The sequence below is a fragment of the Falco cherrug genome, chromosome 13 (genome assembly GCF_023634085.1).
Source record: "Falco cherrug isolate bFalChe1 chromosome 13, bFalChe1.pri, whole genome shotgun sequence".
Lineage (NCBI taxonomy): Eukaryota > Metazoa > Chordata > Aves > Falconiformes > Falconidae > Falco > Falco cherrug.
In genome coordinates, this window is record NC_073709.1 from 7,895,449 (window position 1) to 7,923,385 (window position 27,937).

A 27,937-nucleotide genomic window follows, 5' to 3' on the forward strand; every position below is an offset into this window, starting at 1 on the left:
GTAGTTACTTACTGTGTATTGCGGATTGCTCAGTGTTTCTGCCTGTGTAACTGAGCCTTGACTCTGGCTCCAGTTGTTTCCCTCAAAGAATTTATAGCCTTACTAAAAGGGCCATTGGAGATTTTGAATGCAAACAAGGTTCTGAAGAAATACTTCACTGGTGAAAAGAAAAACATTTTTGGTATTTGCATAACTAAAAAGAAACTGATTTTTTTTGTTAAATTTATGATATTGTACTTATCTATTTACATGGAACATGAGAAATTTCAGAGTCCAATGGCAGTTTTACCCAGAAAGCTGTAAATGATTAAAACCAGTTAAGAAACATTCTCTTTCTGTTATGTGCATTAGGTGTGGTATGATGCTACTGATTTCAGTGGAGCGGTGCTACATTTTATGCTGATGTAACCGTGTTGAAATTTGACCACAATCTGCAAGCGAACAAAAATATCTAAGGTGTATCTCTCATTTCAGACTAATAGAATAGTTTGTATGCTTGAAAATATTTTTGTAATGTATTTGTTTTTCCATCAGAAGCATGTTTTGAATTGTGAATTTATTTTAGCATTAAGATGGCTTTAGTTGACCCTAGAAATAAGTGTAAGGACACTTGTGTGTGCAGCTGTGAGGTGATGGAGACTCAGGGATACCTTGTAATGTAATTATGAGCTACTGAGGCCAGCCTGAAACTGCACTAGTGAAATGAGACAATATGAGGCATTAAAAAAAAAAAAAATCAAAGGCACTGCGTAGTCTTTTCTTGGAAGACTGTGCTGTCAATACTTAATGAGAACAAAGTACCTAGCCACCATCCTCTTAGGGCTGCTATTTCTGTTTTGGAAAACTTCTGCTTTAATGGAAGTTCTTGGCAACTTTGGGAGAATTCAACAGAACAGGAAACTATTTTCTTTAAATGCTCTCATTGCTGTAATTGTGATTGCTGTGGTTCTCAGTCCCTGTAGCATACTACTTGAGGTGTTTTATGCACCATGCGTTTTCAAGGCAAACACTAGACCTACAACACACTCTGGCCTCTCTTGGCTGAGACACTTGTTTTCTAGAACCTCTCTATTTCTAATCTTAAGGTGTGTGTGTGGGTGGGGTTTTTTTTTTTGTTTTTTTTTTTTTGTGTGTGTGTTTCTCTTCTTCTGTACCTCAAAACTCAAAACGGTATCAAGTCAGATTTAATCCTCAGTATGTGCCTAGTGGATGTTCTCAATTTTATGCTTCAATTTATTTTACTTTAAAAGTAAAGATGAAGCTTAATGAAAGAGAAAAACATAGCTTCTGTCCTAATGTGTAGGACCTCTTGATGGAGATTCATTTGAAAGTGCTGCAGTTAATTCCATATTATTTTCAATGCTGAACGCTTGTTTTTTCTTTTAAAACATTCTCTTATATTAATCAATTTCTAATCTAAATTTGGATTTGACTTCATTTTTGAACACTTTTGCCCTTTTATTTCCAGTTTCTTTAACTCTGCTGCTTTGCTTGTTGCGTGGTTGCTGTGCTCGTGTTCAAATTAAGCTCTTCTACAAATGACTTAGATGTAGAAATCAGTTGGTTTTGTGCATTTTTAAAAAGAGGGGGGGAAAAAAGTCAGAACAGCAAAGCAGTTGGTATTATTGATACAGATGTGACAGCCACAGGATCTGTACCAAGTGCTTCCTCAGAGGAAGCTTGGGAAGAGGTCAGTTTTTTTCCTGAAGCACTCAACTTGGCTGCACAGAGTATATCACAGAACATAAAATACCAGAATGTCACAAGGATGCTGCTGTGACTCTGCCCTGATGTCTGGACCTGAGGGAACGGTGTGAATCCCTTTACCCATCTGTGCTGCCCAGAAGCACAGAAGTGTCACATACCCCTGTGCTGCCAACCTCTTCCCCACCCAAGTAGAAGCGGGAAAGACAGAAGCAGACATCAGTGAATTAGTTGATGCTTTAATCCTTCTAAAAGGTTGACAGAAGCAATGGGGGAAGTATGTTTTAGCACTGGTAATGATGACATAATTTACTTCTTACCCAAAGGTGGAATGAGAGAGAGACCAGATTATATACTTCAGTATAAAATACTTTAGTGTTTGTGGTTGGTTTTTTGTTGGTGTGGGGTTTTTTTGTTCCCCCTGTACACCTGATACGTTGCTCTACTTTCGGTCTCTGTTCTATAGGGTTACTTTCTAGGTTTAAATGCTTAGGAGACCAGATACCACATGTTAGTTTCACCTGTAGCTATGATGATTTTACTTGATAATGAACACAGAAAGGAATTTCAAAATAAAGTGAACTTCAAGCAAAACCTCACTGATTCTGCAATATTTATGCTTGCAGTAATGTATATATTCTGATCCATAATGAGAAATAATTTCTGGGGGAAAAAGAGGGTCTTGAAGTAGTTCACCATGGTTTTATTAGGTAATTAAATATTAGTATGCACAATTAAGGCTTTTTTTTTCTTCTTCTTCTCTTAGGAAGGCATTGTCTACAATGGAAATTTCTACAGAGTAATTTCTGATTTACAAAAGGTATGTGTTTGCTCTTTGAGCATTTTAATTTGGTTTTCATTTACTAGATTATTTACGCCGGGTTTAAAATATGGTGTAATGTTTCAATGCTGTGCTGTCAACATTAGAAGAACGAGAAATGTATTCTGAAAAAAACAATGCTTTGGTTTCATGAAAGGAGAAAAGTTATTAGAAATCTAGGTTATAACTCTGCAAAATCAAAGTATGCTGTGCTCTCCTGAAAAACAGGTACCCTGGCTCTTAAGAAAGTGTCTGTGTGAGTATGATGAGTGACACGCAGATGCATGTATTCTAGGTTTCCAGTGGCCTCATCTTTTTGTAGTAGCCTAACATTCTGGGAAGTATGGGTGAGAAATAAACTGATCTTTTTGCCTGTTTCCTGCCCCCACCCACCCCCCTTTCAGGCCTGACTAAAACTGCAGTGGTAATGTGGAGCCATTCTTAAAACAGCTGCAAAGGCAATTTAAGTGCTCTAGTCTTTATGTGATTCTGGCAGATTCTTCTCACCTCACATTTCTGGAAAACAATTTTATTATGGTGGTTTTTTTTTTAATACTCAGGCTTGGGTCACTTGCACACCAATTTACATTCCCTTCATACATACTCCTAGTGCGAGTGTAGTTTTGTGTATCCCACTGGTATCACAGATTCTTACCCTATTTGTTTCTGCTGTCTGAAAGCTACTTTTCCTCCAAAAGCACCAAAGTGGCACAAAATTCCATTTGCTTTAGCATCCAGGACTTGAGCAGGCTAAAAAGGGTTATAGAGGCAAATGCTTGTTTCTCACTAATCCTGAGTGAGACCTCAGTCTTGCCCTGTTGGTCAAACCATTCAGTTGAGCTGGAGTTATTTGCCCATCTTTACTGTGTAACAGCAGAGCACTGCGCGTGCAAGTGGAGTCTAGAATTTCATGCACTATTCTTTCTACTGAATTTTTTGTAAGTGACCATGACAAGATGGTATATTTACATTTGTATATGATCAGCAACAAAAGTGTTGAAGTTCACATCAGAATTCTCGTATAATCAGATTTCTCAGATGAGGATTCCAATTGCAGATAGATCTGCTCAAGGGATCTTCTGCAGGAAAATTTCAGTGTAGAAAGTCATTGCTACCAAAGGGTATGCTTGTGTTGGTCTTCTAGAATTTTAGAATTAGAAGTAATGGTACAGTGGTTGTAGCAGTACTTTTATGTATGTATAACCTTTGTGTTATTAGTCATTAAAGCGTACTTCTGTTTTCCTTGGTTTTCACTTCTTGATTGTTGGTTTATTCCTATGGCGTACACCACGAGGATTTGGGAATTTGTTGCACTGTGACCTGGTGTTCTCTCACAATTGGTTTGTTTATTTGTATCTGATAAAAATAATTCTTGTGTGGGCACAAGTACATGTTTCTAAAATAATTTAAAAAGAAAAAAATTAAACCTATGTTGGCCAGAAATAGCTTTCTTGGAAAGCAGACTTGTGTAAATATTTTCTTAGAGCAAAAGTATGAAAATACAGGTAGTGCTAACTCCTTACCCAGATGTAAGCAAGAGAACTCTTACTAGATTTAGAATGAAGTCACAGCAGGGACAGAACTGCTGGGGTAATTAATACTGTTTTTTAACATTGATAAAGTAAGGGATAGATCAGTTTACTTTGAGTAGCTATTGTATTTGAGCATCATGCACGCTTTCAAAATAAAACTCTGCATAACAGGGGAAAAAACGCTATATATGGAGTTAGGTAAAGGAGGTTAGAGTTGTTACTTTTCATTTTCCCTTTCACTCAATTTTAACCATTTAAACATAGCATGCATAAGGATAGCCATAGGTTTTACACACAGTCTTGAAAGTCAGAGACTTCAAAATCTTCCGGAACAAAGGAGAAGAAAATTCCAGAACTTCTGAATTTACATCAGGTAAATATGAAGATAGTTTGTTCAACAACAAGACAAATCTAAAACAAAAAGAGCCCCAGGCAGTCACAATTTGTACAGTCAGTTTTAGGGTCTGTGAGCAGCATACTGTAGTTAATGCATTAATACATATTAGTATGTAATAGTTATATTGAGAATGCCTGGGAGAGGTTTTTTGGGTAGCAAGCATACTAAACAATCATATTATTAAAGATAAGTGAGACCATCATGCATTATTGTCTGTTTAATTACAGTGTGATTCTAGACAGTATTTCTTCAGGAGATGAGGTCAGGTGGTGTGTCCTTACAGGTTTATTCTGTTCACCTAGTGGTGGGAGGACAGGGGTGTGCAACGGAGCTGTTGCCTTTATCATAACACATCATTACCTATAGTGATGCGCCTTTTAGGAAAGCATTGTTCATGTTATTGAATACTCAGGAGCTTCAGGAACTTTGACCCCTTTCCTGCTTCTAAAGAGACTGAGCTGAAGAGAGAACTAGCCAAAGAATATTTTTTTTTAATAAATTGTGTTTTCCAACACTTTTGGAAGGACGGATTGTTGAATCCCTGTCGAAGTTTATAATGTTAAGCTGGCTGGGCATAATGTTCACTGGGCATTCCTGACTGGAATAATAATTAAAACAACTTACTGACCATCACGGTTACCTCATTGATTTTATTCATCACCACTTTTTAGCTGTTTTTTATGGAGGTGAAATAAGATACCTGTGGTATTTTTACAGGTTAGAATTGCAAAACTTTTGTACAGTGTCAGATCACCTGGCATGTGTATTTTTGATGAAATTACCTGTGCTCCTGTGCCCCTCTCTCTCTTAGATGGGGAACTAAGAGCAGTATTCACGCCAGCCACATTATTAGCCCCAAGGGGATTCTTCATTATCGCTGTACCTTGCACTCAATAAGAACCAATTATGTGCTGCCTGTGTTAATTCTATTTATGTGATTGTGTACCTTATTGTTAAAAAGGAAGTATTTTTACATGGGCAATACGGGGAAAGGCCTCAGTCTCTAGTTTGGGTACAGCCCAGCCTTGTGGAAAAGTCTACTAATTCTGTCTAGTATTTAGCAGCACACTGGAGCATTCATTGATTGACTCTGTTTATCCTGTAGGCAGGCTATATTTGAATCAGACTGTGGTGAAGGAACACTGATATTTTTCTCAAACTGCTGTTTGACTCCCCCCACCCCCCTACTCTGAAAAAGCTGAAATACCTTCCTGACTGAACAAAGGTGAAGGAAGGGAGAAATGCAAATTAGAGCCATCACCAAAGATAAGCTGAACTGTGAAAGAGTGTACGGGTTCCCACTACTAAAACGCTATCCATTAATGTGGCTTGAAGGTGTTATTGAATAACGGGATCCTCAGCGTGGAGTTTATGAGCACCTAATGGACTACTGGCTAGAATCACTAAAGGAGGGCAGGAATATTAGTAGCTAATGTGTTAGGTATATTAATCTGTGTGTATGGCATACTTTTTTTTTTCTTTCTTTCTTTTCCTATTTCTGTGTGTTCTGCAGCCTTCATAAAAACAAAACAAAACACTTATCTTCTATAGTTACGTTAAGGATAATATCAGAGTACTGGCAGATTGCTTCAGGGTAGCCGTTCTTATGGCATAGATAGTGAAACAGAGTTGGGAGAGATACTCTTAACTGCGTCATCCTTTCAAAGCATGTAAATTGTGTTTGTCCACCCTGCTGTATGTTCCAGATGGAAACCTGTTCATCAAGGGGTCTGTGTGCTCTGATGGACCCTGGCAGGGTGGGGGCAAAAGGCAGAGCACCTGTGCCTCAAGTCTGATACAGAGTGGGGGTGAAATGATGCAGCTTTGTCTTGTATTCAGGAAGGTCATTAACAGATCACTTAATCATACCATTGTGGAAGTTTTCCCTTCCTTTTTTAATCACAAAATAAAAGACTGGCTATTGACTCTTCTAAAACCTAGGTTCTTAAGAGTGTTGAAGCTTACAGATTGTGTCTGCTATGATAATTATATCTGAAGGGACTACTGGTTTTGCTTTAACAGTTGAGGAAGTGCTTCGTAGATTTGCATGACTATTTTTTTCACATTTCTGGGTCCTCCAAGATAGTGCCATAAAGCCACAGATGACATCTTGTGCTGTGAAAGTACTGCAGGTGCATACACAAGCACTGTTAATATGATGCTGCTCACACCAACATACTTGTAAGAATTATCTACTGTAATTTCTAATGTTACACTGCTTGCTTTACTTGAAAAGACCAAACCTTGATGAACTTGTCTCTATGTAATCTATGTGCTACAAGCACAAAAATTTTGTGCTTGTTTTCCTTATGCCAGTGTGGATCTGCACTAACTCCGTTGTCACAGCTGGTGGGCATATTCATATAAGCACTGACATAAGTGAGGATGGGTTTTAGTCCTCAAGTATTTGCTTCCTGGTTGTGATATGGGGCATGGTAGCTGCTCCCAAAATAGAAGTGACACTTCATATGGGAGAATAAAGAGAAGCTGCCTTCTTGTTAGACCAGTGCAGTTTATTTTGACAATAGCAAACTGACCAAAGAGGTTTTTAGTCCTAGCTTTAGACTGTGTCTCCACTGGATATCTGTTTACTGTCCATGATAAGTACAGCAACTAAGATTATTTTTTTTTTTGGGGGTGGTGGTGGTGGTGGGTATTTTCCACCTGATCTAAATTTTGCTCCATATCATCTATTTTGGCCATCAATCTTACTACTATGTTCTTAATCAGGTCCATTGAATACTACAGCCTGTCAGATTCTTTATACATGTTATCTCTGGTTTCTGGAAATTGAGTTATTTCTGAAAACTGAAAAAAATTCTAACTGAAAAGTTATCTGCTGTTTGTAAGCAACATGCATAGCTTGCTTAGGTGGAGTATGCACTGAGTGTCCCTTCAGATGGACAATATTTTCCTTATAAAAGTTCTCTTATTCTTAGCACATTTCTAGGTCAGGAATGCTTAAAATATCTTCCATCATTAAAACTTAAGAGTCAACAGTATAAAACAAAAATAGAGAGGCAAAAGAAAAATAAACGAAGCTTATTGCATCCAGATGAAGCATTGTTTTCAAACATTCTCTGCTGTTTGTGATCCTGTAGTCTTTGTATTTTCCTTTGAAAGACTATTCTGTTAAATTACAGCAAAATCCAGTGATGGGTAGAGCTTGGTGAGAAGGGTGAGCATGGAAGGAGCAGAAAGTATATACTGGTGAAGGTCTCAGACTGAGACACGGTGGTGGTTCAGAGCAGAGGCAGAGCTCTGGAAGCTAAAAAGCTAGTGACAGCAAAAGCCTAGCTTATGGCAGTAGTTACTGTTTCAGTTGTCAGGTTCCCTATAGTTTCATGTACGTTAAAACTGACACTTCTGATAAAGTAGTCCCCAGTCTCACTCCAAACCTCTAATTTCTTGTCCCTGGATGCTTGTTCACACTGAAAGGCTGTGTAAGTAGCGAATCAGTAATCTGGCTGAAAAGTAGACCTGCTAAACAAATTATTATAAGGTTATTTTTAACCTGCAGAAGAGAATTCTCTGGGGGACCTTATTGTGGCCCTTCAATACTTGAAGTGGACTTAAAGATGGGGATACACTTTTTAGTAGGGTTTGTTGTGATAGGACAGGGTTAACTGAAAGAGGGTAGTTTTAGACTAGACATAAGGAAGAAATTTTTCATGATGGAGGTGGTGAAACACTGGTACCGGTTGCCCAAAGAGGTGGTAGATGCCCCATCCTTGGAAATATTCAAGGTCAGGCTGGGCAGGGCCCTGAGAAACCTGATATAGTTGAGATGTGCCTGTTCATTGCAGGGGAATCGGACTAGAGGACCTTTAAAGGTTCTTTCTAACCCAACTGTACTATGATTTTATGATTTTTCTTCAGCTGAATTGTTTTTCATTTGTGCTAGCAGAGCAGAGGTTAGTGAGGAAAGAATGTGTGACTAGTGGAGTTTTGGAGGTGACTCTTGAAGTTTTACCTAACTGCTGCCTCAGACTGTCCCATGGTAGGTCTGTCTTAAACCGTGCCTGAATCTTCAGAAATTCTAATGCAGAAAAAGAGAGGAAACAAATCTTGGCTCCTGTATGTTTTCGTTGTTCATGGTATGAGTTCTCTTGGGCTGAGAGAGATTGATTTGTTTTGCCTGGGTATCTCTTTAAGTGAGTGCCTTGTAAAATGTTCCCTTTAAGATTTATCTGCCACTCTTCAGGAAGGAAAGACTATTTGCTGTATTTTGGAAACGTATGGGAATGTTATATAAGGAACTAAGCTATGGTGTTATTACATGCAAAATTTATATTTCCTAAGTACACAAAGTTAGAATCTTGTTCTTTTAAAATGTGCAAAGACCTGGCCTTGTATGCAAAGGTGGACAATGTCAGAAGAACTGGTCAGAAAATGTGAGACATGGGATGGCAGTTTATATTGTTAGGTCTTGGGAAAATGTGAAGAAGGTGGGAGTTATTGCAAACCATTTAATTCTGTGTAGGCTCAAGTCACTAAAACGTATTGGGTTTTTTGTGGCTTCCCTTCTCCCTCCTCCTTTTTTTTCTTCTGGGTTGCTCTCTTCCTTAGTAGTTAATTAAATTGGCTTCAGGAGGAAACCAGACCACAAGAGTCTGCGTTGACTAACTAGCAGGAGTACGTGTCTCAAAATGGAGGGATTAGGGTAGCAAGGAGTGGAGGAAAATATTCCCTTACTGGTTTCTCAACGTAAACTCACGTGGCATGACTCGGTGTGAGAGCTGAAGGGCAATGGTGGCAGAGGCAGATACAGTGAGTGACATTCCCAGTGTTCCCAAAGCGATTCCTTTGCAGACAGGTCAGTGGGATTTTTGTTACTGACTTAACTGAGGCCAAGCATATGAAAAAGAGAGAAAGGGAGGTGAACAAGTAATCAGAACAATCTGGATGGTATCAGGAGAACTTCAAAATAAATGAAGCAAGATAGAAAAAGTGGGAAATCTAGTAATAAAACTATCAGGTATAGGAAATAGATATGTGGTGGGGAAGAAAGCAAGGTCATGTGCACAGCTGAGTTTGGACAAAATGTTTTTTTCATTTCTGACTCTCCTGTTGAAACTCTCTGCTGAGACCTAGTATTGGTACACCAAGATTATTTGCCTAATATGCCTTTGCTTTTAAACTGATGGTCATCTTAGGCCACATGAACAGTGCATTCATCTTTAGCTCCTACTGTTTTCTGGTGAAGCCAAAAAGAAAATTACTGAATTACTGCCAGAAAATGCATTGTATTTGGAAAGGATTTTTTTTCTTTTTGTGTTTTCAACTTCTCTAAACCCTCTGAAATTTTCCATAGTTTGGGGATGTTTTCTCTAATTATTTTGTGGTCTAGTTTAGAGAAGCAATGCTTGGTTGAGTATTTAAGTAAACAGATTCTAATCAAAGGCAAAACTCCATACCATCCTGTGGCTTTCCCAGAACCCGCTTTTGTTCTAGTGTTCATATCTTATCTGTTGTAATTTTGCTGCTTTTAATGAGTATTGCATTAGAGGACAGAGAGTGTGTGTGTGTATGCAACATAGTTATGGAGTCTGCTCTACTGGCAGCTGTTTACCTAAACAAATCCTTCTTGATCGCAGTACCTGCGAAAACTGGAATTTGGGAAGATGGCATGTGCTGTTCTGCATCAGAATGATCTCTTGCAGGCAATGGAAGTCTCTGTGGCAAATCAAATTTGCATTCAAAACTTCATTTATAATTAGTGTGGTTACGTTGATTTCCCCTTTCTCTGTGTACATCCTCTTAATCTACTAAGAGTAAATTTTCTAAACTCGACAGGTTGTATATGCCAGAAAAGTAAGAAATAGCTCCCAAAAGAGCTGCTGCCAGATCTTTGAATCACATATTATTTGATCTGGAACACAATGTGTAAAAGTTGCTTTGCCAAGTTTTGAAAGTTACAGTATGTGGAGTGATGAAACTGCTGTCTAGTTTGTTTTTTTTTTTCTGTAAAACAAAGGGGAAAGAGAAATATGGAATGTTGTTAATTGCTTAATGACATACATTCTACTCTTCAATTGTTTATATTTAACTGTTGTTTCTTTTCTAAATTGGTAAGACTTGTTAAACATTACAATGAAAAGTAGTGAGTAAATCTACTTAGATTTCATAGCTGCACTTTTTGCTGTTTGATCTGTACCAGACTGAAAATACAAATCGTAAACAAGAGCATTATGAGATCTTTTGCAGTCTGGGTTAGCAGTTGGGAGCGTATCTTTGGAGCTGCTGTAGATATTACTTGTAATTCTTATGGTGATATATAGACTGTTTTTTAAAGATCTGCAGAGTCCTTTTCTCAGACACTTGTGCATGTGGAAGACTTTGACTATACTTGTTTTGCAGTGGATGTTGTCATAAATGGTCTGATGATCAGACTCTTCTCATACAAAGGAAGCAGTCCTTCACTTCCCTCATTAAATCAGGTCTAGATGGTCAGGTGTATATATCCGGTTCCTGGTTGTGAGCAAGAGGGTTGCTCAGTCTGACAAAAAAATCGTTCAGTCATTTTCTTCATGCTGAGCTCTGTTTTAGCCTTGAGAAAGCAACCCCATCTTTGCTTCTTGTGAGAGCTTATGGGAGGAGAAAAGCCAGTTAACCTAGCTATTAAAATATTTGTGGCTTGTATTTGGTTTGAATTCACCTAAGCTGAGCATCTGGCTCTATGAATTCAGTAGGTCCTTTCCAGCAAGATGGTCAGGCATGCCTGGTTCACATTAGTATTTAGTAACTCTGTCCAAGTTATTTCTGAAACTTTCACTTTGAAAACTAAATAAAGGAGGTTTAAAATTTTGCCTAATAAGGTGTGCTTTTACACATGTTGAGTCTTACATGTAGTCCACTAAGGAATTTAATTCCCTCTCTGAAAGGCAGATCAAATATTCTTTAATACTGGACTTATAATGAGGGAAGTTTTTGGTTCAGATTAATTGGAACTTGAGTTTGCTGAATTTGAAGTTGGTACCCATTTTTCCTGTAAAAAAGCAGTTCTGTCTGCCTTAACTCTGAAGGGTCCATATCGGATATTGGCACAGTATTTGTCTGTGGCTGTGTTGGAACTGAGCAAAGTGAAGTCTTTAGACCCAATAAAGTAGTTTTTCCCCCAGCCCCAAGATATAGAAAAATGTTTGGATTTACAAGCCTGTCTACAAGTAATCTAGGTCTGCCTGAAAACCATTTGGCTTTTGTGTGTGCTGCTTTTGTGTAAATGCATTTGTTTTTAAGGATGTAGGTAAGCGACTACCAAGATTTTTCTGAAAAACCTAAAAGATAAACTTCTCTAAGTGTGTTTTAAATTATTTGTTTTGGTTTAACTGGGCTTTTTCCTTTACGTGTCTTAATTGAGCAGTTTGTTGCCTGGACTCTAGAACTTTTTTTTTCTTTATAAATTGTATATATACACAATTTGTGAAGCGGGCATTTTACCCTTTTAAAATGCTAAACACTTGAGCCAGTTTCCAGGTGAATATTTTAAAGGAAATCAAAAGCTTTCCTTTCTTCATCATTGATAGATCAGCATGGAGTGTTTTCTATTGTCAAAAAACTTGGAATAAGATTTGTCATTATTAATACTCTTCCATGTTAATCTACAGGTGCTGTGACAATGTAGTAAAAGTATGTTCACTTTAACGTCCATCTCATCTGGAATCATAAATATTTGCGAAGGTTTGCAAATTGGCAAGAGCATAAATGGGAAATCATGCAAATGCCTTTTAAATATAAGGTAATATAGCCAAAGCAACACTGTACAGAATGGCTAATCTGTAAGAGCTGGAGCTTACTCTGTGGTGTGGGAGTACATGATTGTCCCCTGAGTATTCCTTAATAGGGATTCTTTTACTTTCTAGTACGATTCTGCAGCCTACCAACTCTTACCTATTCATCCAGTGGGATCCAGGGAGAGCTTTAAAAAGCCAGGGAGGGCTACCTGTGAAGGGATTGAATTTGCCATACCTCCTGCGTTTTCTGGAAGGCTTCCCTGTTTCTGTGTGCTGTGGTTTCACTGCTGTTAACAGATGCTTTGCAAACTAGGTGCCTGAGGCTGGTATTGCTAAAACACGCTCCTACTCTGGCATGCCTCATGCCCACATACAGACCTGGGCACGCCGGGTAGTTGAGGGTGTATTGGTGGGAAAGCGGTTGTCTTTAACTGTCAAGTTAGTGCAGTTGTGAATTTTGGCAGGCTACACTCACCCTCTCTGTCCCTTCTTTTCTTGGTGCGCATTAGCTCCCAACCTTTGGCAGCATGTTATACAAGACAGCAGGTGACAGAAGATCAGGAAATTATGCTATTGAATCAGCTAGCTGTTGTACTTGTGACCTTGCCAGAATGTACTGGAGTCAGTATTATAAAACCAAAACACATGCTGTTTGACAGTTTATTGCTTATCCTTATATGTGATCTTTTCTGCGCTTACTTTTTTATATACATCATTTTTAAGAATTGTGTCCAGATCACAAGGGGTTTGTTACTGTATTTGAGTATTTTTGCTGGCATTTGATGTGACTTGATATAAACAACATGAATGTGACTCAAGTGGTTAAACATTAAAACAGCTTCCCACATGTGTTGGTTTACTGCCAGGGAAAGGTGAATGTTCAGCATAAGTGCTGTATTTAAACACTAATCAGACATTTATTATTGTTGAATGAATGACCTGACAAGGATGCAGTTGAACTAAAATGTACAGGTTATATTTCATGGAAGTGAAAAGCTTTATTAATATTTGAAGAATGGCTTTAATTAGTCTGATGGTTGGTAGGTGTGTTCATTTTCTCAATGTACATCCGGTATAGCATTTTTCACCAACTTATAATTGGTAGCTTCCCATAGGAAATAATCATTATTGGTATTATAAAAGCACTTTGTATCTATCACATTTGGGAAATGAAAGTTTTGCAAAGGTCAGAATAAAGTGTGCCCCCAATTATGCTAATAACTCATACCATAAATGATCCACTGAAAGGTTTAATAGCTTGGTAGTCCTCTTTAGATTTTCTTAGAACAGGAAGAATTAATATTACATCTTGACACTTTACAGAAAGGTGAAAAAAGAAATCTTCCTTCTCTTTAGTTACTGAAATTTGTACCTGAATTCTCTTGGTGACTGGAGGATCCTGAAATGTTGGGCAGTTTTTTTGTTTTGGTGGGTTTTTCTTGTGTGTGTGGTGGTGGTGGTTTTTTTTAATAATGCTTTTTAAAAGCATTTTAAAAAGCATGTTGTTCCATTTCACAGTGAAGCCAGTAAGTCAGTACCTTTTTTTTTTTTTTTTTAGGAGCCCAGGGTTGCAAAAGACACCATGTTTTGACACTTGGAAATGTATGTGTTTTATTTGGACTTTGATGGTATAGTCTAATAGACTTTGATCCTTTTGCTAAAAGACCTTAGTGATGGTCATTTAAAATAACAACCTGTTCAACAAAGTATTAAAAATTATTTTAAAAGCCCAGAAACTAGAATTCTGAAGCAGACTAAATTTTATTTGTGCTTTTTAATTGTCAAATAAAATTTCTCTTGTTTCCTTTGTGGGATTTTGCACATCTGCACCACGCTTCAAAGACTGGAGTAACTAAATCATCCAGAAGTTTCCCAAACATCAAAACAAATTTTCAGGATATAATTACTTCGAATTTATTTGTTACATAAGCGAGAAAATCCAGTATCATGTCCACCAGACAGATTTCCTTTGAACCAGAAGGTCTCTGTTGCTTGAAATAGATCTTTCTCTTAGTAATTTTTGGGTTTTAAACATTAGTAAAAGGTTAGATGGAATAATTTACTCCTGGGACTGATTATCCTAATATACCCACAGTTACTGTGCATCTACTGAGTTGTTAAAGAACCCATTAAGAGGACAGTCAGAAAGCTAACATTTGCTAATGTCTCCAAATTGAATTATAAATGTTTCTGGTAAGCAAAATGTTTGCTGTAGTGTGTCAGTTCCACTTAGATGTTTGTTTGTATCAGGTGTGTCTGTTTCGTAACATCCTTTGAAAAGATAGAAAAGGTAATGAAATAAATAGTTCAGATTTACTCACCTCCCTTTTTTTAAGAGTAGAAACAAACATTTTGTTCTACATGTTTTAGTCTAAAATATTCTCCTTTTTTCAGTGAAGTGATTTGTCTAAGTTTTACTTCAACAGAGGTACAGATGGTTTGTTAGTCTTTTTAGATGAACTGTAAATGAGGGATATTGACGTGTGGAAATTGAAATAGGTGGTGGTTAGAAATTTGCATACACTGATTTTATGAGCTGCATTAGGAAAGCTGCTGGCTTCTGCTTCACTGAAGGTATTGTTTAGCTTCATGCAGCCATTAGGCTTATAAGAAAGACTACTTTCATAAGTCTGTTACAAGAACATTCCTTTATAACAATTTTTCAAAAAGCAGTACTATCAAGGCCCTTCTTATGCAAACATTTCTGTTTTACTTGCATTCTGGTGCAATTGAACCACTTCTAAATAAAGAGCAGGATGGGAGCAAGCTAGTGGGCTTAAACTTGAGTCTTGATTATGTCTTGCTGTAAATACATTTCTGTTTTAGTATTTCTTAATTTTCTCATTGTCATGCTTAATACTAAGTGCAGAGACCCTTAGTCTCTGCTTGCTTTTTATGCGTAAGTTCTCTCCATAGGCAAATTACTCTTCAGCATAAACACCTTGGTTCTCTGAGGCCACATTATGAACTCCAGTCAAGCCAGTCCTGTTTTTACTTAGAAGATTTCTATGCAAATACACATAATACTGTACAGAAGGAATAAAGGCAAATTTCTCAAACTTAGCTGGTGAAATGCATACACATGTGATTCAGTAAAGGATTCTGTTTTCTGTAGCCTACCTACCAACTGGGTTGTACAGTTGAAAACAAATTTTCTAAAACAAATCCTAAGTTTTGAATATCAGGCACACAATGGAGGATAAAGTTAGGGTCCAAAAGTGGGTTTATTTAGCATATGTAATGAAATACGTGGCAGTATTTACAAAGGGAGAGATGTGGCACTCCTTACTCGGGTATTGTTTCATTGAAATTCCAAAATAGTGGGGATTTTATTTCTTAGCTATGTGAACAATTAAATTCTCTGAAATTTTCTGACTGTCCTAATTATTTTTTTTCATGTGAAGCTTGCTAATGCAGGTCTCATCGCTGCTCATTCTGCCAGTGAGTCAGGTATGTCTCTTGATGGTACTTGTGCTTTTAGACCAATGGGGACAAAGTGATCCAGTTTTTCCTTCCTTCCAGGTGCAATTATGGGTCTCAATATAATAAAAATAAAATAATTTAATATCTACAGAGGTTCATATGGCATATTTTCCATTTATTTTAAGTTTGGAAGCTAAAATATCTTAATTGATAATCCCATAAGGTTTATTTTTTCATGAGTTCTCTTTTCTCTCTGAGGTTCTGTATTTTCAGGCTATTGCCACTTCTGTAAATTTAGCTATCAGACTATTGTAATTTAAGGCTGAATCCTTCTCGGAGTTGAAAGGAAAAATCCAATGGTTTTACTGGAGTAGAATCAAATTTAAGGGAAAGAGCCTTGAATAGTCTTTATTTGTTCTAATCCCTGGACAGCTTTCCAGCCAGTACGCTTCATAGGAAATATAGCATTTTGTATCGGTTGAATCACCCCTGATGTGTAAATACAAAGAAGACTTGTTATTCATTGTTTTGCTATATAGCCTGCTAAAATCAGTGGGATCAGATATTCTAGTTGCATTAATGGGCTTTAAAAGAGAAATAGTATAGATTTTTGTTGTGGTGGTCTTGGTGGTATTTTTTAGGTTTTGTTTGGGTTTTTTTTGACCCTTCTCTCTCATCTTTCACTTCAGTTTATTTAATTTGGTTGGCAAAACTGTTGATATGATGGGGTATTTTCACAAAGTGTTGCAGCTCCTGTGGTAGATTGTGTAGCCTGCACAGTTTTTGACAGTGTCAGTGTTTTGGTGGTTGTTCTACAATACTTTGGTGCTAAAAGTATCTCATGGTGTACTGATGTGCTTTTACTCTCATCTTGTACTCCCCTATAAATCTGTCAGCTGATAGCTTCAGCGGAGACATCATGGATCTGAGGTGCAGGAATAGGTCCTTTGTGTTGACTAATTTTTGGATTCTTGTATCGCTTTTTTATGCCATTTTTCCACTGCTTAAGAAGTCTTCAAAAAATGTGCCCTTCTATCTGTCAGAGAGCAGTTAGCACAGTCACGTTAGGATCTCTGCTGATACCATGAAGTATTTTTGCATTTCTGGTATTTCTTGTTGCAGGAACCATCCTGTTTTAAGTATTCTTGCTTTCAGCTTTTCCATTTGCATCCCAGTTGCATTAAGGTATAAAGGAAGCTAGGAAAACAGCATCAGAAGAGTATTCTGATGCAATGATGTGTCAGTCACAGTGATGATTCTTATTTTTTTTAGGCAGGCAAGAGCTGGTGTTCTCACTGTAATTGTACTGAGCAATTTAAAAAAGTGCAGCGTTTTTATTTTTTGATCAGCAACCTGTTATTAAAAGAAAAAATACAGTACAATAGAACACTGTTTCTGGCAAAAAAAAAAAGGGTCAGCTGTTTGGGTGAATTTAAAATGCCAAATTTGTATTTCCATCTCTTAGAAGATATGAAGAAATATACTTTGGATCTTACTCTGAATTTAGTATGGCTGCAGCTGATCTTGCTGTTCTTTTCTCCACATGGTTTGTATGGCAAGAAATATTTGTAGTCAGCTTTTGTTTAACAGAACCCTGGATCTGCCCTGTAACAGGTTTGAAGCTTGTGGAGAATGAGATTTTGTTGCTTTCCATGCATGTGAAGGATAAAGTTAAGTTCCTTTCTTCTGAGTTCTGTAATGAGCTTGAATACAAAAGCCAAGCAAGTTAGAAGTGTCTGCATGCTGTTGAACTAAGCAAATGATGTGGCCACTTACCCCCCCTCCGCCCCTATTTAGCTGTTTCTGAGATCATATCCAGTGCGAAGAAGTGAATACCATATTTATTTGCTACTGTAGCAACAGATGAAAATCCTGATCTTCTTAAGACGAACAGAAATATTGCTCTCCTAGTTTGGGGTGCCAGGATTTCACCAGCTGTGCCTTTCTTAGACATACTGGCTGCAGAAATTAAAACTAATTAAAAGCAAAATCTAGGTTATCATTCGGCTAGTGCTGCTGGAACTAGTTCTTGGGGAACTAGTTCTTGGCCTTGTCATGGATAATGTGTTTTTCATCACAAATGGATTCTTTTGTCTTTTTTTTTTACTGACCATGTGGAATCTACTGGTGCTACACAAATGGTTCTTTCTCAGTACATTGCTTTCCTATAGCGTATTTGAAGTGTATGAATTTGCATTCTGTCTGCAGAATTACGGGAAATGTTAAGAACAGCTTCCAGGGCTTCAGTGAATTAAAGTATTGTAGCGGAACTGCGGAATGACGGAGTAGAGGAGCATGTAGCATTGGTTGGAGTTGATGGAGCAGATACGTTGGACCGCAGTAGTCACTGGTTGGAGCTAAATTAAAGGACAGCAAAACACAAAATTTCTTCTGAAGTACAAAGCATCATGTTTGATTCTGGTTTTGTTTCTGAAGAAATAAAAAACTGCCCCACACCCAGAAAAATAACAATGAAACAGGGTCTGTTTGCCTGTGCCAGCTAAATGGTGTGTAAGGGAAACCCGATACAAAGGTCTGCAACATCCAAACCCCCTCGCTTTCTAACCTCACTGAAGTGGGAAGCTAGGTGCAGCTGGGTAAGGAGTCCGATATAATAAAACTCATTAACAGCAGACTGTTATTAAGTAAGGTATTCTTTATTGCAGTGCTGTGGTAGCACTGGGGATAGCTCCACCATAAAAGCTCCCAGAATCTGGCAAATTTTTGGAAAGTATATACCATAAAGTTATACGTATTCACAAGACTTCCAAGAACTCATTTACATGTACATGAGATTTACTGGAACTCAACATATGCAATTGTCTGGTCCACATGCACAGTCATTTTTCCTGGTGGCCTTTGGGTGGTTGTCAGGTTCTTCAGATGAAGGGTTGTAGTCTTCCTCACTATGCCTACTGATTGACCTTTACTTTTGAGCAACCTCAGTTCTGAGATCAATAGACCATATCCGTGGAGGTTATTGTTGCCATTCTCTAGTAACTTTCTTATCCCTGTGGTCCTGTGTATCCCTTCTCAAGATTGAGTTGTTTACCATGAATTTATGGGAGTGCCTCCATAGTTTACACTCATCCCTTATTTTACAAGTATCCAGAACCTCTTCTGTTCAACTAAGTATCTAAGGTACTTGCAACATCTTCCTTGTGTTCATGGTTTTCACTCTTTGAAACCCATGGATCTCATGACGCTTGTTTTATTTTTGTGCTAATATTAAACACACAAATGGTTTTAACATACAGTGTCAACAGTGGCATATACCATCTTGTATCACTGCTTTAATTATTTTTCTTTCTTTATTCTAGTGATTAATCTCTTAAGAACAACTCAAACCAGAACACATCAAACCTAAAATTGAGAACTTCGTAATTTCTGAGTAGTCTGAAGTCCAGTTTCAGTCCCCCAGGTGAAACCATATATGTCTGATTATGACGAGTAAGGGCTAAAAATGAAACTCAAGCATCCTCATTGACAGGAGGAATAAATGCTTGTCTGCAAAGACAGTCTTTATTTATATCATATGAAGAAGGCTGTTAGATGAGGAAAACACTATATATGTATACACTGTATATTAGTTCTCTTTTGTGCACAGCTTCTGCAGGCTTTTGGAGGCAATAATTGAGAACTTTGGAAACAAGAAGGCATAGTCCTGAATACCTGAAAGCAAAAGTATGTGGGAATTGTAAATAAAGATATCTGAGAAGAGCAACAGTGGTGCCCTGTTGGACAAGAGGACTTTTTTCAGAAAAGCAGTGTTAAAGACTATTACGCAGGGAAAGTAAGACCAGTGGTGTTTGTAACTTGCTGAGTGAAAAGGTTAGGGCAAGTGTGAGACAGGTGGTGAAGGTAGAAAGGTAGAAGAGGGCTGTGTGTGATACATGAATCTTTTACTTCACTGGAAGTGAAGGCCAGGTGATTTAGCAGGAGCAGGAATTGTCTTAAAAATGTGAGTGTCTGTTCTTCATTCCCCAGGTGTGTTCTGTGCTGCACTCTGTGCTTGTGACCAGTGATCTCCTTTTCTCAAGTCTACAGGATCACAGATGTGCACCGTGTGCTTTTGTGTGTGCATAAGGGCCCTGGGGATTATTGTGATGCTCTTACTATCTCGTTTGCCCTTCCTTTCTCTTTGCTGACAGATGCAAATGCCAGGTGGAGAATGTCAGCTGTTTCTTCTTTCCTCAGTTTCATCTTCTTTTACAGCAGCAGCGAAGAATAAGATGTGCTTTTTTCACGGAGTCTCCTCAGATCCTGTGGGGCTGAAGGGTAGTTAGTAATCAGAGAAAAAGCTGAAAAGTTATTCCAAATAATCCTTGGCTAATATGCAAGAAAGAGTAGTGCGCGATTAGCTAACAGAAGGAGCTGTGGACAGTCAATTGTTAGCATAAAGGGAGCTTGAATAAGCAACTGTTACCTAGTGTTTCAGTAGTTTCAAGGTATGTATTCTAAAAAGCTTAATCTGGCATCAATTAAAAAAACCCCTCATAATGCAGGTGAAGACAAAAGCCTCTTGGACGCTGGCTGTAAGGCTGCTTGTACAAATCTAGTTTAGACAGAAAAGCAAATTTGTCTGACGTTATAAAAATCAACTTTGTGTCCTGTAAGCTATTTCCTACTTAGTGTATATGGAAAATTCTCGATCGCTGGAAGGTAAGGTCAACATAAACACAGCTCAGTCCCTAATAATTTAATATTGATATCGTGTTTAATTCTGTACTAAACAATAATCAGGGACAATCCTTTTTTGTTTACATAGAGATTTATAAATAATTATATTACCCTTCATTCTTCTAGGTTTTATTAGAAAAGACATTGAAGACAAATGGAACAGTGACAAAACTAATACTAGGTCTTTTGTGGAATGCAACTTCTCTTACTTTGCCAGACTAAAACGTTTTTACATCCTTGTGCTTTTAGGTTGACTCCTCTTGGAAAAGTTGAAAAAGGGTGATACAAAAATTTGATTGGATTTTTTCAGCTGTGCTGATTCAGAACTGCTTGTTATTTTCTGTGAGCTCCATGTATAGTTTTTATTCTATTTTTATTTTTTAATCTTTTCATTAAAAAATAATTTAACTGCTGCTTCTGCTTTCTTTCAGTCATGAAACATCTCTAGAGATGTTATGTCCAGCTTGTTTCTTGGTGGCTCTCTGAATGTGTGTATGTGCTTACCTGCAACTGCAGTTCTAATGTCAATCGAGAATACAGACTTTGGGACTCGTGTAAATTACTAGGCAAAATGCTGGAGCCTCAGGAGCTAAAAACGGGGCACTCTTGTGCAAGTTACTTTAACCTACAGTGTTTGGCGTATTTCCTAGTATGCATAATGCTCACATTGCTGCGTATGTTTCATACACAAGTGTTTGAAGTAATTTTTAAGACAAAGTATTTCTAAGTTCAGGATACCAACTCTATCTTCAAATCCCCTATGGTGCTTCTGGCACAATAGGGACATGTAGCTGTGTATGAATAATTGAATGTCAGCAATTAGAATCATTATTAAAATAGGAAACTACTGTATTTTCTGCTCGTTGTCTTTGTTCTGTCTGTTCCTCCTGTAAGTGATATGCTTGGCTGACAACGTAAAGCTAACTACTTCTTGCTTCCCTTTGGTCTTACCTTTTGTCTCACATGGTAGTTGCATTCCAGAAATGATAATTACCATAGGTAGAAGTATAGTCTGCAGCAAAACCACCACACCCTCTGGCCTTGCAGAATTAGGAATGGCAAAATACTGGTATTCATTGGGTGCAGTGGAGAGATGCTCCACAGGGTGATTGTTCTTCCCCAGCATGCACAGCTGTTGTAGTAGGTGCTGCTGTTGTGCAGCACTGGGAAGGGGCTGGGGTTGCTGCATGGGCTCTGGGTGGGAGATTCAGTCTTTGAGCTGAGAGTGGCAAGGAACTGGGCACCAGATTTGGTGCAGTGCCTTGGTGCTGTGGGAAGGCATAGAGGGACCGTTCTGCCAGGGAAGTTCTTGGGCAGTTCTGAGCAGTGACAGGGATTAAAGCAATACTGCTGTTCTGGATTTCTGCTGCTGTCTCTCCATGGGAGAGGGAGAAGACAGTGGAAGGGCACAAGCCTGCCTGTTTGAGACTGGGTGTTCAGTGGTCCTGCTGTATTCCCCCAACAGCTGCCCAACGGCTTCCCTAAATTTGGATGGATTTTGCCCATAGTGAAAAGGCATAAGCACTGATAACATCCATCCCCAATCCCTGCAGCTGTTTCGAAAACCTTGCAATGGGCAGCTCAGTCTCTAGTGCAGTATGGTTCTGGATTTCCTTCCCCTCCTCCTCTAATGAAGGAGGGATTCACCTTTTCAAATATAGAGCAGTAACCTTCTTCTCCCTCCTCACGCTTCTCTCAATTACCCGGTGTGCACTATATCTAGGAATCTAATTTTAAATTAACTTGTCACCCTACATCCCATCTGTAGGGGTTTACAATTTCAAACCAATTGCCTTTGAGGTGACTTTATATACTGTTCCATTAACATATACATATCAATTCTAGGGCACTTACAGACTACAGAATAAAATCCCCTCTTGAGCAAGACATCTGCAGGGAAAAGCAGTAGTTTGCATTTGATTTGCTGTAGATTGAGAGCTGTGATATGTCAGAACCTAACATTGAGTGGGGCTGTTGAATGACTTAAATAATTGTATTAATACGAGATATTTTAGGGCAGTTTTAGTCTGGATAGCCAAGTGTCAGATGGGCTTTTTCTCATCTTGGTGGTGTTCTGTTATCCAAGGATGTTTTAGTACATTGTAGGAGAGAGTGAAACTGTACTTGCCTGAATTTGTGAATATTTGCAGGACCACTCAAGGTATTGACTTCCCCACAAAAGCATTTTTTACAATAATTTTATTGAAGAAATATGTAAATAAAATGGTGGGAGCTTAGATTGTATTTGAGACTGATAAATTTATTTTATAATTATTTTATAAAAATAGATATTGCTGTTTGTCATACTTACTAGTGACATGCAGAGTGACAGTCTTCTGTGATGCTGCTGTGCTTACACTGTCATGCACGGGAAGGGCACTATTCACACTTTGGACCGCAAGCTGACTGCTGGTCTGAGGCTGCAGTCACTTGGGGCAAGAAGCAGCTTTCTATGGCTGGAAGAGCAATATTTAGTTTTATGGTGTAATGCATAGTTTGTACTTCATTCTTTATCCTGAGGTAAACAGCATTAGTATTGTGGTACAGAAAAGTCACTTTGCTCTGGAAAAGAGTTCTTTCCCTTTCATATCTCTACAGTTGTATTCCTGCCAGCAAAGATGAAATTACTTGGATTTCCATAGGTTGTGATATAGCTGATAGTTTCTTTTAATGCCAAAGAGAACCTCCCTTGCACTTCTGTGACAGAAGAACTGAGACGTGAATAACTTGAATGCTGAAAATCAGTAGATCTCTGATGCATTTAACTTCCAGGCTCCCTTTTGAAGAAAAGGCAAGTTAGTGCTAAAGGGTCACTTGGAAACGGCAACCTGGGAGTCAGGAGCAGCAACAAAGGCAAAGAGAAGGTGCGTATGAGGGAAGGCAGGGAAGAAATGAAAGAGTTTGGTAGAGCTGTAGTGCAGAGACAAGGATGGCAACTGTGTGAAATACCTGGATTAGTGAGGGAGTAAATTTTTAAAACAATCATAAGTGCAAGGGCAAGATTTAATAGTTCCATTAATAAAACACACCCTTCCTCCCCAGAACTGACTATTATAAAAGCACTTGCACAGATGCTCATCAAATATTGCACTGAACGTCTGAAAATTCGGCAGACTGTATGTCTCTAATTAGTTTGTGTATCCTGGTTGTATGTTGTATATATAGTACATCTTGTGATGCATAAGAAAAATAAAATTATCTATTGAAATTTTAGATGGTCAGTTGACAGCAATTTAATTGACAGAACCAAAATGCAAGCTGTATATTTGGGTAGCAAGAAGACTGGGGATCATGTACCCTGAAATAGCAATAAGGAGCTGTGTGCCTTGGACTGCAGATAAGCCACTAATTTGAACATAATTTTCAGGAATTTATTATGCAGGCCTTATTGTCAAAGACAGATATGCACAAATGCTGTATCTCTGGTTCAAAGGGAGACAAAAGTACAGTGCAATGGTACATTATTGTCTCTAAAGAGAGTAAAATATTCTCTCCAAAGAGAGAATGTGCCTCTAATGGACGACTCATAGGTTGACAGGCATTCAACCCAACCATGCAATATACCCAGAGGCAAACTTGCAGAATGAAGTCAGGGAGGCTGTTTAGTTCAGTGACAGTGGAATACTTCTCACAGCTGTGCCTTAATAGCTCCCATGTAGACCTGGCGTTATTTTGTGAAGGGGTAAAAAGACAATCAGGTGGTAATGAAAAGGAACATAATACTGGCTGTGGAAATAAAACTGAATCATTTTATGACTCAATTTGAAAAAAGGGAAAGAGAAAAAAAAATTAAGAGGTAAATGCAAGTATTTTTTCAGTGAATTGCTAACTCTTCTTACAATGTGTCACAGCTCTGCATAGTCGCCTATACAAGGGCAGATGGGTGGAGATGCGTTAAAAGTTTGGACCACAGTTCAGCTCTCCTTGTCGCTTCCTACATGACTAGTGTTCTGCAGGCACTAAGGCTTTTTCTGAATATCCTTTTTCAGGCTATTTCTTTGCTTAGGCCTTAAGGAAAGTAAAATCTCTAACGATACAAATGTGCTTCAGATTAATACTGTGTGCATAGTAAAGGCTAGTTGGTGAGATAGAAGTCTTACATTGTTGATGTTTACTTATTTTTAAGTAAATGCATCTATTTGACTGACATTGACTTCTGTGCTATGTGTGTACAATCAAAAATGCCAACTCTTACATGACACAGGTGTCTGTAGTACTTGAACCAAAAAAGACTCCATATGTTGATGCAATTTTTTCAATCTTAATGTCACTCTCTCATAAAAACTCTTTAACATCAAAGCCCATGCTATACATAGGAAAAAAAGAAAGGGTCAAATAAATAAATAATCTTGGTTAGATAACCTGCCCCACCCCCCTACGTAAGACACATAGTGTGTTTTCCTGCTGTACTACAAATGCTTACTTCTACGAGGGAGAACTAAAAATACTTATCTGTAAGTAGTGTCTATCCATATGGATATATAAAATACATGTAACTATAAATAACACTTCATTCAAAATATTTCTAAAATAGAAATATAAACCACCTCTATACTATGTGCAAAGAGATATTTAAAATATATATTATTGATGGAGGGTGTGTTATATATAGTTACATTCATGCGTATGTAGAGGTACCCTTCTAGAATACAAGAAAACGCAATCCGGAGAGGGTGTGGTGTGTGTGTGTCTCACAACAACAAAAAAACCACACACACACCCCCCCAAAAAAACCCAACAAAAACCAAAAACCCCACAACAAAAAAACCACACACCCAAAACTGAAGAAAAAACCAAACCAAAAAACAAGCAAACAAAGAAACCCCACCAAACAGAAAATAAGTGGTGGTTCTATTTTAGAACAAAACTAGTTTGAGGAAAATTTCATGAAAATAATTCCAACGTTTATTTTTGGTAGTTTCAAGATGAGGTTCTCCATAGATGCTCAAGGGCTGAGATGAGATCTCAGCTGTGGTTTCTTCTGAATCCTGCCCCTCTGGGACTTGAAAGATCTGCCTGTCCTAGCCTGAATGGGGGCTACTGGAAGCGCTCTGTGGGTGCTGGAGGACACTGAGAAGGTTTGCTTCCATGGAAAGTTGTAAGGCACATGAAAACTGTGCATAAAGGAAGACTTGCTGACATTGACTTATTTCTATGTAACACTTGGATTTTTCAGGAATTGTCACACGTCACTGGAAAAGTGGCATGGTCAGAACGTTGTGTGGTTTCCATTTGGAGTCTCACTGGCTCGTTGGGCTAAATGAGATGTGACCTGGTGAGGGTTTTCCTCAGGTCTGGAACACTGTAAAACCAAGCCAGTAATGTTTCAGACCAAACTGTTGAAACATTTTATTTATCCTCAGGAATATTAGTCCAGTTGTAAGTCACTTTCCAACTGGTAAATTTCAGCTTTCCCCTTGGCGTTTATCAGGTGACCAAAAAATAAATAGTGGTATTTTTTGAATTCTTTCCCCAGTTTGTTTACTTTGTGTGCTAGACAGTGCTGTGTTAATTACAGTTCCACTTTTTCTCTTGAATAGTCAGGTGTGTTCCCATTTCACTTGTGCTGGAGATCCATTGAAAGGTTACTCAATGCTAGGATAGTGATGTTTAAAAAAAATAGGAAAATAGTAAAATGAAGGAAATTGGAGGGAAACTAGGGAGAGCACAACAGAATGAAGTTTCTTGGGTTTGTTTTGTTAACATACCTGCTTTCAGATTGGTAATGTTCTTGTTTCTGATGTTTTGCCCATGTCACTCACAGCTTCATTAAAGCAGTAATGAAAACTTTTATGCTGTGTGTAAATGTAAGACAACTACTCCTTACTGGAATAGCAGTTTGATTGTAAGTTGAAGACTTAATGGGGGGGGTGTGTGTGTGTGAGGTTAATTAAATCGGCTACTAGAAACACAATGTACTGCAATCTTAGTGTGGTGCCTTTTTTGTGTCCTATTTTAAGAGCTTGCAGCTTTTATTTCTTCCTGTTCTTTTCCTCCCTATTCTGTTGGGGTATGAAAATGGGAAAGCAGTTGAAGTGAACTAGGTTTGTCTGTGGATACGTTTTTGGTAGCTAATTGAAACCAAAAGCCCAGAATGGAGGTGTGTTGGCTGGCGGAAATGCAAGAATGTTCACTTACAAGGGTGGGTTTCCCTGATGCTGGAAGATTGCTTGAGTAGGTGTCTGAAATGGCTTAGTGCAAGGAGTGGGTAATGCTGCATTTTCTGCGTGGCTCAAACATGTTCCACCTCTTGGTCTCAACCTAAAATTTCAGACTTCTGCCTGTGTTACAGGTAGGTGATATGATCTGTCTTAGCTTAAGACAAAGTCAGATACACTTACATGTGCCCTAAGTACTGATTTCATTTTTCTCTTTTGTAAGCATAGCTTAAGGCTGTGTACAGAAGAGAAAGCAGGTATGGAAGGGAGGGACGTATTCCAGCACAGGAAGATGTTTTGAGGTATTAGCAGCTACAAAATGGCTTGGTCCTGGTGCTACCATACTGACATCTGTAAGGAATAGCTTATTTTGATTTTTCACTGTTCAAGTGAGATATAGTTCAGGCTTTGGAGGATTATTGTATTTTTCTTTTTGGTGACCTGCAACATATTTTGCTATAAAACTAAAGATTAATCTTGTTTTATTATGTTTTTTATTTCCATATTAGTAGCTTAAGTTTTGGAAAGTGGGACGGCATGGAACTTTGCCAGTGTTAATGAGATAGTGTTCTGTTTTAGTTTGGAAACTTAGCAATCGATGGAAAAAAATTGTTTTGTAAGTATGAATAATGGCAGTTCTGCATTATTTAGATACTGTTTCATACTCTGCAGCTCAAGTGAGTTCTCAAATAATAAAAATATCAGTAGATTTGTGGAGGAAAAATGCTACTTGTAAAAGCATGAAATTGTATGAAAAATGAAAACATAAGTCTCTGAAACATGCTTAATATGTGTTAGACAACCAGATCAAATTTAGCATTATATTTATTTGTTTGCTTGAATTATAATTCTAGATTTGCGTAAGATTCCTTTGTACTAAGTTTTCTCTTAGATGTGTCAGCTCTTTTCACCCTTCTGGAGTAAAAAATACTACCTTTCTGATGGCATGCTAAGTGATTATCCTTTTGGTCTGTTAAATGTGTTTAACATGTACATTGCTATCTCTATCAATTTAGGGTTTGAAAGAGAACAGATATCAAAGTTTGACAGGTATATGTAGCTGTATAGTTTTGCTTCTAAACTCTGAATGTATTGCAGTGCAAATGCTTTATGAATATTCATTAGGGCATTGTTCAAGCTTGCCCAGCCATATTCCTACATGTTTATTTGTAGACTGTAGGGTAAGAATACAGAAAGATCTTTCTCAGTACATCTCTGTTATTAGTGGTGTTACCTCTACTCAAGTTGATGAAATTTTAGTGTTCAGCTTTTCTGAGAGCAGGGTTGTTCGTCCTAGATGTGTTCACAGTAGGTTGTGTTTTTTTAATGTAATAAATAATTAACCTCACTAACAGCAAAACCCAAGGTATTTTATTTTATACAGCAGTTTTAGAATAGGCCTTTAAATGCGTTTTATGCAATTGATGATTTTACAGGGAGAGAATTTGATTTGGTGACTGTTATAACATGTTATTTGTGGGACTGTTTTC

At 38.0% G+C, this 27,937-nt stretch overlaps 1 protein-coding gene across 6 annotated transcripts in view; it reads left to right on the forward strand.

Annotated features, from left to right (window-relative positions):
* The window catches only part of PLCB4 (phospholipase C beta 4), a 208,918-nt gene that overhangs the window by 18,056 nt on the left and 162,925 nt on the right, over positions 1-27,937 (forward strand). For 5 of the 6 annotated variants that reach the window (XM_055725825.1, XM_055725824.1, XM_055725827.1 and 2 more), the window contains exon 2: positions 2,471-2,524. The gene's annotated coding sequence lies outside the window, so the exon portion shown is untranslated. Of the gene's footprint in view, positions 1-2,470; positions 2,525-15,618; positions 15,637-27,937 lie in introns of those variants that run through there. The other variant, XM_055725826.1, reaches the window with a different exon arrangement.